Source organism: Pituophis catenifer, unplaced genomic scaffold, assembly GCF_029215685.1.
Source record: "Pituophis catenifer annectens isolate HBS135680 unplaced genomic scaffold, rPitCat1.0.hap2 SCAF_15, whole genome shotgun sequence".
Taxonomy (NCBI): Eukaryota; Metazoa; Chordata; class Lepidosauria; order Squamata; family Colubridae; genus Pituophis; species Pituophis catenifer.
In genome coordinates this window covers 16,202,113-16,214,142 of record NW_027256895.1, presented here as the reverse complement: position 1 = coordinate 16,214,142, position 12,030 = coordinate 16,202,113, and positions in this window count along the sequence as shown.

Here is a 12,030-nt window from a genome sequence, read left to right as displayed (position 1 = left end):
GTCGCGTGCCAAAAGCGGGGGGAGCATGGGGGGGGTCCCACACCCATAATTAAATGCTCCCCGTGTGATCCCCCCACGCTCCCTCCTCTTTTGGCACGTGATGGCAAAAAGGTTACTGGTGGGCCTGGTAGGCCCGTTTTTCTCCCTCCCCAGGCTCCAGAGGCTTTCTTGCAACCTGGGGAAGGCAAAAACGGACTTCCCCACTCCCACGGAGGCCCTCCGGAGGCCGGAAATGGCCCATTTCCTGACTTCTGGAAGGTCTGAAAATCAGCTGGCCAGCGCATGCGTGCGCACCGGAGCTGAGCTAGGACAACATTCGTGTGCCCACAGATATGGTTCCACGTGCCACATATATATTGGCATATATTGTATATCTTTTAGTTGTTATAGAAGAAGAAATATGGGAGGGGGAAGGTCTTGGGGGGATGCACTGTAATATTTGTATTTTTTCTCTTTTTCCGTATTTAGAGTTATAAATATATGTGTGTATAAATGTGTGTATTATTTGTATTCAAAATAAATAAAAATTAAAAAATCAAAAAATCAAATGTTTCAATAAGATGCTACGCTCAATATTTTCAATCATCATACTATTTATTAAAGATATTTATTTATTAAAAATAACCCCCATTTATATTTATTAAATCATTGAAATAGTTAATATAATTCTTTGCTTACCCAATTGGTCAGCTATCTTCCCATCTGGACATAGTTTACAGTTATAGCAACAGGATAATTTCCCTTCCACTTTTATCTTGCTGTGGCCAAGAGGACACTTCTTGTTACAGATGGAAAGAGGTAATGCCTGCTCAGAAAATAAACCAAAATTCACAGAAAGAATGTAATCTTGGCGGATTGTTCTTTCCATCAATTACACATATGCAAACTCTTCATATATAATCCAAACATTGGAAAAATGTGGAATGTGCTCCGTGTGGCCTGTTTTAACCAAAAACACACCCGTTTTTGGCCTGCAGAGAGCTTATGGGAGCCAGGGAGGGTGAAAACATGACGTGTGGAGGCTTCAGGAGGCGAAAAATGCCTGTATTCGGTCTATAAGATGCACCTAAATTTTCACCCACTTTTAGGGGGTGGGTGGGAAGGTGCTTCTTATGCTCTGAAAATTACAGTATGTAGATGTTATATTTTCTCTAATTAAAGAATGTGATCAACCATCCCCTATTTCAGAGGAGGTTATTAAAAAGTTAATTCTAAAGTGTTGAAATCATGAAATTTGTATTTTTTTTTAAAAAAAGAAATCATTCTGTTTTAATAAATTGTATTATATCTTAAAGTACATACACCTCTAAAGAATTTAGCAAATGTACTTAGAAAGACATCCTGAATACTAAGATACCTTAGCATTGGAACTACAGAAATATTTTGGATATACAAATCTTAAGCTACCTCTTTGATCCCAGTAAAGGAGAACATTTGTAGCTCTAGATTGAAATGAGGGATGTTTGATGCTCTCTGAATTTGGTACCACAATGGTGATGTTATCTAGTTTGGGTAATGAAATGCCTGCAAGAAAGCAAACAAACTCAAGAAGCTCCAAGGACACCAGCATACATACAACTCTTTGACTTTAGACTTTGTGTTCATATCACATTCAAAAGAAGAAAAAATACCCACTTACTCCTTTTGGCATTCCAAAGGGCCTGAAGACCTTATCCTGCCAACTGGCTTGGAGTTTCAAAGTGGTTTTATCATTCTGAGGATGGTTAAAGGATTAAGCAAGATCCTATCTCCTCGCTTCCAATTACAAGCCACCTAGAGTCACCTCTAGCTACCCATCCCTAGGTGAGATGGGCAGCATATAAGTTTAATAATAAATAATAATACATGTAAATTGAGCCCAATTTGCGCCCAAAATTTCTGTTGCTAAGTGAGACAGTTAAGTGAGTTTTGCCCATTTTATGACCTTTCTCACCACAGTTGTTAACTGAATCACTGCTGTTGTTAATAGCAATAGCAATTACACTTAGACTTATATACCAATTCACAGTGCTTTACAGCTCTCTCTAAGAGGTTTACAGAGTCAGCCTGTTGCTCCCAACAATCTGGGTCCAACCTCGGAAGGATGGAAGGCAGAATCAACCTTGAGCCTGGTGAGATTTGCCAAATTGAGAACAGAGGCTGGAAAAGAACTGAGGGGAGACAAGATGTAACTTAAGCTAACAGTTTATTAATGCTAACAGTTTAGGTAACAGTGACAGTTCAGCTAATGGCAACAGCTGATTCTCCATCTGACAGCTCCTTTTATACTCAGCTGTCAGATGGCCAGCCAATCAGGTTGAATCTCTCTTCCTGCTTGAGAGATGGACTGAAGTGAAGCCTTAGTACATGACACTACTTCCCACCTGGATGGTGCATGTCCTTTGTATTCCCTGCTGCCACCATCGTCCACTGCCTTGGACCACCACCTGGTCCAAGCTAAGTAACTTGAGTTTACTTTATAAACCTTGCTCTGCTGCTTTCCATCCTTCCCCCCTTCCCGCCTGTTGAATTTCTCATCCTCCCCCAGGCTCTAGACCAGTGATGGCTAACCTTTTTGCCATTGTGTGTCAGGCCTCTCTAGGAGTCTCTGGAGGCTGGGAACCACAATAAACATCACTTCCTGTCCCACCAGGAGTTGGGAAATGGGCTGTTTCAGGCTTTCAGAGGGCCTCTGAGGGAGTGGGGAAGGCTGTTTTTGCCCTCCGCAGATGCATAGAGAGGATCTGGAGCAGGTAAGAAAGAAAAACAGGCCTTTCCCACCCACCCCCAGCCCCTCCGGAGGCAGGAAATAACCTGTTTCCCTAATCCTGGTGGACCTAGAAGGCCTAAAAATCAGCTGGCTGGTGCACGCATGCGTGCCGGAGTTGAGCTGGCATGCCCACTGATATGGCTACACGTGCCACTTGTGGCACGTGTGCCATAGGTTTGCCATCATGGGAATAGGGTTTCCTTGGTAGTCCTGGAGTCTCAGGGAGTGCTTCATGAGACTAAGGACATGGATGATCCAGTGTCCACTTCCATCTGGCAGGGGGCCCCTTCGAGTTTGAACATGAGGTAAATTTTCTTGGTTAAGGCATGGCTGGCCTGAACAATGACTGTTTCTGCCTAGTAACTGTCTCTAGAAATGGAAAAACAGTCTTCTCCATCCCTTGGCAGTCTCTGTTGCAGCTTTTTGGCATACTACTGGCCTATTGGCTGGGTTGCCCTGCAGACCCTGGCCAAATGACCTTTCTTCTGGCACCTCTAACAGATGGCTGTTTTTATCTGGCAATCTGCTCACAGGTGATTCCCACCGCAGCCTACTCACGCAGTTGGAGGAAACAGTGGCTTCTTTTCTGTGACACAGCCCATCGCTTTTGCTCCCTTGAGACGGATCACGTCCTCCATCACCTCTTCATCATTATGCATGGCAATGGTTCTTCTTGCCATGGATGGATTGATTGCCTTTGAATCTCTACCATCAATTGGCTCGACATCTCTGTGGCGCATACCTCCTCTAACATGGCTTGTAGGGTTAGGTCTGTTCAGGCTGAAGCAGGAAGTTCCTCACCCTGCATACCATTCGGTTTAGGAGGATGTCATCCAGGTCCCTGAAGTCACAGTACAATGCTGCCATCCTCAGTGCCACCACATACTGTTTAATGGACTCACCCTCACATTGGTTTTTGTGGTGGAAAGCATGATGTCGGGCTATTTGTGAGGGCATGGGCATGTAGTGGCTTCGTAGTTTGCCTTCTAGCATCTCCCAGGGCATCGATTGGACCGCCACAGGGGCGAGAAGAGCTCTTGTGGTTTCGAGCATGTCAGCTGCACAGAAGCTTAGGAAAAATGCTTTTTTACAGTTGCTTGAGAGTCCTGTGTAGTCATTGGTTTTGAGAAAGCACTGGAATCTTGCTATATAAGAGTCCCATGTTTCCACGGCTGGTTGTAGGTCATGAAAGTAGTCAGTCCAGCCACCTCCTGTCAGACCGTTAGCGGATGCGTCTGAGAAAAATTGGGCTTGTAGCACAGTTATTTCACTGTTCGTGACTTCACGTTCGTGACTAGTCGGGTGGTAGCAACTAGCTCAATTTAACAGCTTCAGCTCAGGTTTAGTGACTAGCTCGCTCTGTCACCTCAGTTCTCTCTCTTTTTTTTAAATTTTAAAAAGTTTTTTATTAATAATTCAAAATTAAAAACATTGGACATAGATATGACATCACTGGTCCCAAGCATCTTCCAATACTTTAAGTTAATACATAATATACTAATGATAATATAATAATATATTCCTTACACCTTATACATTATTCAAACATAGTATAATAATAGTCATTTATATCTTATTCCTATACAATTATACATATCTATACCTACATATACCTATCTATACAATTCACATACATATTTATCGATTTGTCTCAGCTATCCTCCTTTTATCTAACCATTCATAGAATTTTGCCCAGATTTTATAGTACAATGTTTCGCTTTTATCCTTGAGTTCCAAGGTGAGTCAATCCATTTCTGTGCAGTTGAAAATTTTTAGTAGTATTTTCTCTTCATTTGGAGTATATTTCTCTTTTCACTTCTGCGCAAAGGCTATCCATGCCGCTGTAAGTATATGTAGTAGTAGATAATTTATATCTTCTTGTATTTGCCCTCTGTCATTTCCAAAAGGAGAAATTCCGGTTTGTCTTTTATGTTTATTAACAAAATTTCTTCCAACCAACTCTTTATCAGATTCCAATATTTCTTTGCCTTTGGGCATTCCCACCACATATGATAGAAGTTCCCCAGAGCCACCTCACACTTCCAACATGCCAAAGAATTTCCCTTATTGATTCATGCTAATCTTGGGGGGGGGGAGGTGCCATTTATAAAACATCTTATATAAATTTTCGTTATATGAAGTTACTAATATAATTTTTAAAAAATTTTCCCAGAGTCTGCCAATTGTCCAAATCAATACTATGTCCAAAATATTTACTCCAAATTATCATTGTTTCTTTGACTTGTTCCTCAATCATGTCTTGTTCCAATAAATAGCAATATAATTTACTTATGGTCTTACCCTCCCTGCTTAATAAAATCTTATTTAATTGTGATAATTCTTGCTTTATACCTCATTCCTTTTTGTCTTTGCTAAATTTAGATTGTATTTGAAGGTATGCCAACCATTTAACTTGATTCCCTCTTCCTTTAAAATGTTTCTCACTTTCAATTCTCCTCTCTCATTCAAAATATCTTTATAGGTGTCTATCACCTCAGTTCTCAAATCCCACCCTCGTCACCAGTATTCACGTGATGTATAGTGACATTTTCCTCCTTTGTGGAGCTGGGGTGAGCATGGCCTGCATGTGACGCATCTTGCCTGTGGGCCACCAGTTTGACAACCCTGATTTAGTCCATCAATCTGTGGAGAATAATTTCAGGAAAAGGGAAAAATGAGACATACCTGGTTAAACATGAGAGGCCAAATGGCTTCCTTGTCAGAAATGGTGAGGAGCTTTTCTGGGAGAGCCAGGGGATCGATCTTTCCAATTTGGATTTTCAGAAAGGACTTGTTTGGAAATGTGACCCAACTGAAAATATCAAGTCCTGTTTCTAATTCCCCATTGGGACCAAAGGAAATCTGTTCTCCAGCACTGTTGTTAAAGGAGACTTGTTGCAAAAAAAGGTGGAGCTAAAGGAAGATGACAAAAAAGAGGATAAAAACAGGAAAGTTATCAGAAATCTTTGAAGGGGATGGGAACATTTCAATTTGTTTCTTTCAATTTGGCCTAGGCTTAAAGAAAACTAAGATGTCACATTTTGCCTTGGTCAAACTATTTCAAACTGATTAAAAAATATAGTTTTATCAAATACATTTTCACCTCTCAGCTGAAAAACTGTCAGATGAGAATTCCAACAGAAAATCCAGAAAGGGACAGATCTAGGAAATCACTTTTCTTTGATTGAGCATTTCAGAAATGGGGAATTCAGTGTTCTGCCATATAATAGGCGAGATAGACAGTGGCATGTTAACAGCGGCCAGAATTGTGTTTGCACAACATTGGAAGGGCGAGGAGATCCCCACAGAAGTAAAGATAATAACGAAAATTTTAGAATGTGCAGAAATGAATAAACTAACATTTCAAATTAAATAAAAGGAAGACACTGAATATTTTGAAGTATGGGATCTGTTCTATCGATGGTTAAATAAGAGAAACAGGAGTTGGAATCTTGAAGATTATAAGAGAAAGATTAATCTCATTATCAGGGTTGTTGACTGTAACTTATTAATTTTGATTAGTATTACTAATTAATATGTATTAATTTTATGAGGGAAAAGCACTGTTAATTATCAAACTACCATTAGAGCAGAGGTCATCAACTGGTGGTCCATGGACCACTGGTTGTCCATGATAAATTATTTGTATTTTTTGTATTGCACTAAATTAGGGGTCCTCAAAGTACAGTCCCTGGGCTGGATATGTGCAGTGAATGCTTGTGTTGCTGCAGAGAGTCTCCCCCTTCAGGATCTTTTGGTGCAGGTTGGAGGGGAAAGAAATTCCGACTTGGGGGTCTGCTTCAGCCTCCTGGTGCGGGACTTTGGGCGAAGGCTGGAGGGAAGCGCCGCTGGTGGCAAAAAGCCAGAGGGCCTCATTCCAGTGGGACTGCATCATGGCCTGGAACTGGCTGACCATCTCAGCTTGTTGAGCCTCCAGGCATCGGTACCTGGCCTTGCACTCCTGCAAGTCTTCCCTCTGCTTGGAAAGCCTATACTCATAGTCCTCAGTAAGGTGCTTCTGCTGAGGTGCTTCTTCTCAGTTAGATCCAATTTGAATCAAGCCAGCTATTTTGCTAACTCTTTCTCATGGTTGATGCTTAGCTCCAACAACTGCTTCCTGTTGGGGCCCTAATGAGACTGGGAGGACAAGTGAGGAGTGGCTGGGAGGGAAGGGATGAGTAGAGGCTGGCAAAGTGCCCCTCAATGTGAGTAACATCAAGTTGGCCATGCCTACCCAGTCACATGACCACCTAGCCACACCCACCCAACCAGTCCTTAGGCAGATCATATTAGTGGTCCGCAGGGTTTAAAATTATGAATTTAGTGGTCCTTGAGGTCCAAAAGGTTGGGGACCCCTGCATTAGAGGATACTATTATTATGATTATGACAAATACTACTCCAAAGACCTGTAACCAGGCAACACATTGTATATTTGGATTTTGAACATGTTGCTCTTTTTTATCTATATTATTAAAAAAAAGAAAAGGGAAAAAAAGATAGAGAGTGGCATGATGCCTAGTGGTGAAAACCCTTGCATCCCATTTAGAAGGTTAAGAGTTCAATCCTAAGCAGTGAAAATTGTTTCTCCATGAGGGCACAAAGAGAAAATATCTGCTGTGAACTCTGGGTGGTGTCAGGAAGGGCATCTGGCCAGTAAACACTCAGGTCCATTCAGTCGCCCCAACTCTACTCTGAATTAAGGGATTACAGGGTCATAAAAAGAGATTTACTGTAGGCAAGGTAGAATTCTCTGAGACAGACAATTCTAGGACAAGATGGCTTTTACTTCCATCCAGGGGTAATTCCACGTATTACTCTTGAGAAAAAATAAAACTTGAAATATTCTTCATGCAATTCATTGAGAACTTTGTTATTCACTGGAAGTAACATTAAGCATAGTTGCCTTTTGAATCCGTACCTTTGACACCTTTGAATCTTAGTAACTCAAAAATTAAGCTGGTGAGGAATAATAATGCTATTCAGTCGTAAAGCAGTTTTCATTTTCTACATATAAAATTGTCAAATATAATGGATTGAATAAGATCCTCTACATACCATTTAAGACATAAAATGAAGTCCATATGTTACATATTTTTGTGTCTTTATGTAAGCCTTAGTTTTATATTCCTTTTTTTATTGTCTTTCATATAAAAATATCAACTATTTCTATATAGCTTTCAAAACTATCTATAAAGCATTCTAACCAGTGGTGAAATCCAATTTTTGTACTACCGGTTCTGTGGGAGTGGCTTGGTGGGCGTGACAGTGGAAGGATATTGCAAAATCTCCATTCCCTCCCCACTCCTGGGGAAAGGATATTGCAAAATCTCCATTCCCACCCCACTCTGGGGCCAGTCAGAGATGGTATTAGCTGGTTCTCCAAACTACTCAAAATTTCTGCTACCGGTTCTCCAGAACCTGTCCGAACCTGCTGGATTTCACCCCTGGTTCTAACTGTTAAAACAACACAACACAACACAACACAACACAACACAACACAACACAACACAACACAACACAGCACAGCACAGCACAGCACAGCACAACACAACACAAGAAAAGAAAAAAAACAAAACAAAACAAAACAAAACAAAACAAAACAAAACAAAACAAAACAAAACAAAACAAAACAAAACAAAACAAAACAAAACAAAACAAAACAAAACAAAACAAAACAAAACACAAAACCAGTCCCCTATTCTGGTACTTGATTAAGCCAAATTTTGTATTAGCCAACATTACTTGCCAGGGTGACTGGAACAAGAGCCTCCATCTCCTCTCATTCATTTTTCGTCTCCCTTTGAGTTTGGCAGAGCGCATGGCCTTCAGAGCATGTGCCACAGCATAGACAGCATTATAGATGCTGTAACTGTGTCCATTCACGGTGGTGTCAAAGACAGAATTAGGAAGAGTCTCCAGCTTCTCTTCTCCAGTGCAGATCCTTTTAGCATTCTCATCTCTAATATCACTGGAGAAGGAGCATTCAAATGCATCTTTCCAGAAATCTCTAATAAACCCATTGTCTTTTTTAAAGTTTGGGTTTCTCTTCTGTATAAACTGTTGGAATCCGGTCAGCTCCTTTGAGTGAATTGCAAAAGAAAGTGCACCATGGAGAAAATCAATGGGCAATGGTCTTTGCATTAGAATGGATGTAAATTCCATCTGGGCTGTCATGATCCAAACTTTGGCCGTTCTCTCCTTTGGAATATTATCATAACTGAAAAAATAGATCATTACTCTCAAAGGCACCAAGCCTATAATTTCAGCACTTAAGATAACTGCAATGGCTGTACTTTCCATGATCACTTTGAATATTTTACCTGCATTTTCTATCCACTCAGCAGCTGCATTACCATACATTATCAGGGGAAGACATTCTATAAAGTCAAAGCAGATTCCTCTCTCTGAAAACATGGAAAGTCTCTTCTGAATGAATCTGTCCCTATCTTCCTCATACATAGAAACTAACCCAACCCAGGTCCATCCAAAATGCAACAATAAGTGCAGTATTCCTTTAAATTGGTGGTTCTCATCCAGGAACATCGATTTGACAAATGTTGCTGTTTCAGCATTCACCAATGGAGCTGATCCATATGTGATCTAAATGAAGGAAATCAGAAGAACATAAGAATGAAGGATTTCTTCTAAAATAAAAACCAAAGTTAAAAACCAATGCATGTGTGTTTATTTAATCCATTCTCTGTTTTTGAGTGGGATACAAAAATAGGGTGCATAAAAATTAGTTTTACATGACATCTGCAATTTTGCTCATCAAGCAAAAAGGGACAGCCCTTTCAAGATATTCTTTCTCTTGGTTTTGCTCAAATTTTCATTTCAATGACCCAACTTTTGAATATAATAAATAGCTGGTGAACTTTTCATGTTGATCCATTTTTTGTCTCACCTGGGGAAATTTGTAGTTGCACAGAGAGATTGCCATGTTGAGACAGGTGTTACTACGGGGTCCTCCAATGACAACTACTGTGTTGGTCTGCTCATTACATTTGTAGTTGGGTATAAATTCATCTTTTGTAGATAGAAATTCCATTGCTAAATGATAAGTTGTACTTTCCATATTGTAGTCAGTAGCAATATAGAAACCAAGGCTAACATTGGGTAAAATCCCAGAATATTCATTGATCTCTTTTACAGCAAATGGCAGAGCCAAAGTATGCTGGTAATTATGAGTGATGAACCTTCAGTGAAAGATATAAACTATGTCAATATATTTCAGTTTCAAAATTGGACAGCTGTTTTATACATATGTATTTATGAATATATAAATTGGTGTTTATTGTTTGTTCTGGATACCTGGAATGTGGTCACTATCAAATAATACCCCAAGATTGTATCAACTAGAAAGCACCAATCTAGCTGTGGCTACTTAACATTGAGCTAAGGTGGCATTTACTCAGACCCCACTTGAAATACTGTGTAGAGTTCTGGAGACATCACTTAAAAAAAAGATATTGATAAGATTAAGAGAGTCAAGAAAAAGGCAAGAAAAATGGTGAAAGGTTTGAGGGACAAAACAGTTAAGGAAATATAAGAGGAACTGAATATGTTCAGCCTACAGGACAGAAGGAAAGGGGGACGTGACTGAAATCTTTAAATATATTAAGGAGTGTGAATAAGGTTCTAGAAGGTAGTATTCTCAATATTAATTAAAACATAAGGACATGTGGACATAATTTCTAACTGACAGGAGGAAAGTTCAAAACCATTGTTATAAAGTATTAACTTCACAGAAAGAGAAGATAGATCCTTGGAAACGACTTCCAGGGGAGGTAGTGGATCACAAACCAGTTTACTAAGTTTAAACATTAAACACATCCGTTTTCGATGTTTCTATCTGATTTCAGTATTATCTATATCTTATCTATATTTTCATAGAGAAGGAAGACAACTCCATTTTACATCCTAAACCTAAATTATGCACTATAGGTTTCCAGTTTTATATCTGGATGAAATAGAAAGGAAAAAACACCTCAAGATTCACCAGAGAGCTTCTGCAATATGTAGATTGGTCAAACTTTTTTTTACTTTCAACAAGGGACTTTGTTGAAGGAAGGATGTTTCTTGAGGAGAATGAAATTCATATACTTTACAATTAAAACTAATAATATTAATCTCAATTTCAACATCAGTATTAGGACAGCTCTGAAATTAAAAAAATGACTAAATATGGTCACTGGAACTGGTCATATCCACTGACTAGAAACCAATACTTTTAAGCATAAAAGTGAAAGAAAATACATTTAGGTATCAATGAGGAAAAAGAAGAGGTGCAGTATGAGGAGGAGGAGAAGTAGTCAGATACTTACATGTACTGATCAAGGACATCATACTTAGGAAGGCTATGAAAAGTGATCTCATTTGAAAGAAAGAGAACCTGATAAATAATAGCAGCAATGATTAAATCTCCAGACTGATAGTATTTATGAACAATTGGAAGAGGACTACTAAGTTTGCAGGTGTAGGGAGGAGAAATGCTCATCATAGTTGGGGGAAAAAGTAAAAGTAATGTTCTGAATATAACCAACTGACTATAGCATGTAGTCATTGTAGACCTCAAACAGTAACTCCTATGTTACCATTCAACTGAGTAGCTGATCATTCATTAATATTATCTAAACTTAAGACAATGAATTTTATTTAAAGTTAAAAAAATGAAGTGTCACAGATGAAATACTAATCCTACCTACATGCACGTCTGTATTTCTAAGCAGATATTAATAAAATGCAATGTCTAAATCTGGGGTGCCCATTTTTACAGTGGCAGCTGGAATTCCCTTGAGATTTGGAGAAGAATGAATAATAACTATCCTTAATCAGTAATCAGTATCATTCTTTGTAGCAGTACTTTCAAAAATATCAGAAGGAAGCATGTTTATTGTATTGCAAGAGTCCTTGCTGCATGGTTATGAACCTTTGGAAGAAAGGCGTGAAGTAAAAAAATAAGGGAGTAAGAGTTCATATGCCCAGAGGAATACAAATGAAAGCACCTCTAGAGGGGAAAAAATAATAGAAACACACCCGTTGAGGTTATCTGGCCCAGCAATTTTGCTTCATACATATTACTTTTTTAAAAAAAAATATTGAATACTTTGTTTTAAAAATAACTTAAGTTATTCTGTTTTTAAAGCTTAATTTAATTGATTAAATTGTATACCACCCAGAACGGCTTTCTGAGGGAGATGGAAAGTGAAGAAGAATGAAATACACATACATACATACATACATACATACATACATACATACATACATTCATACATACATA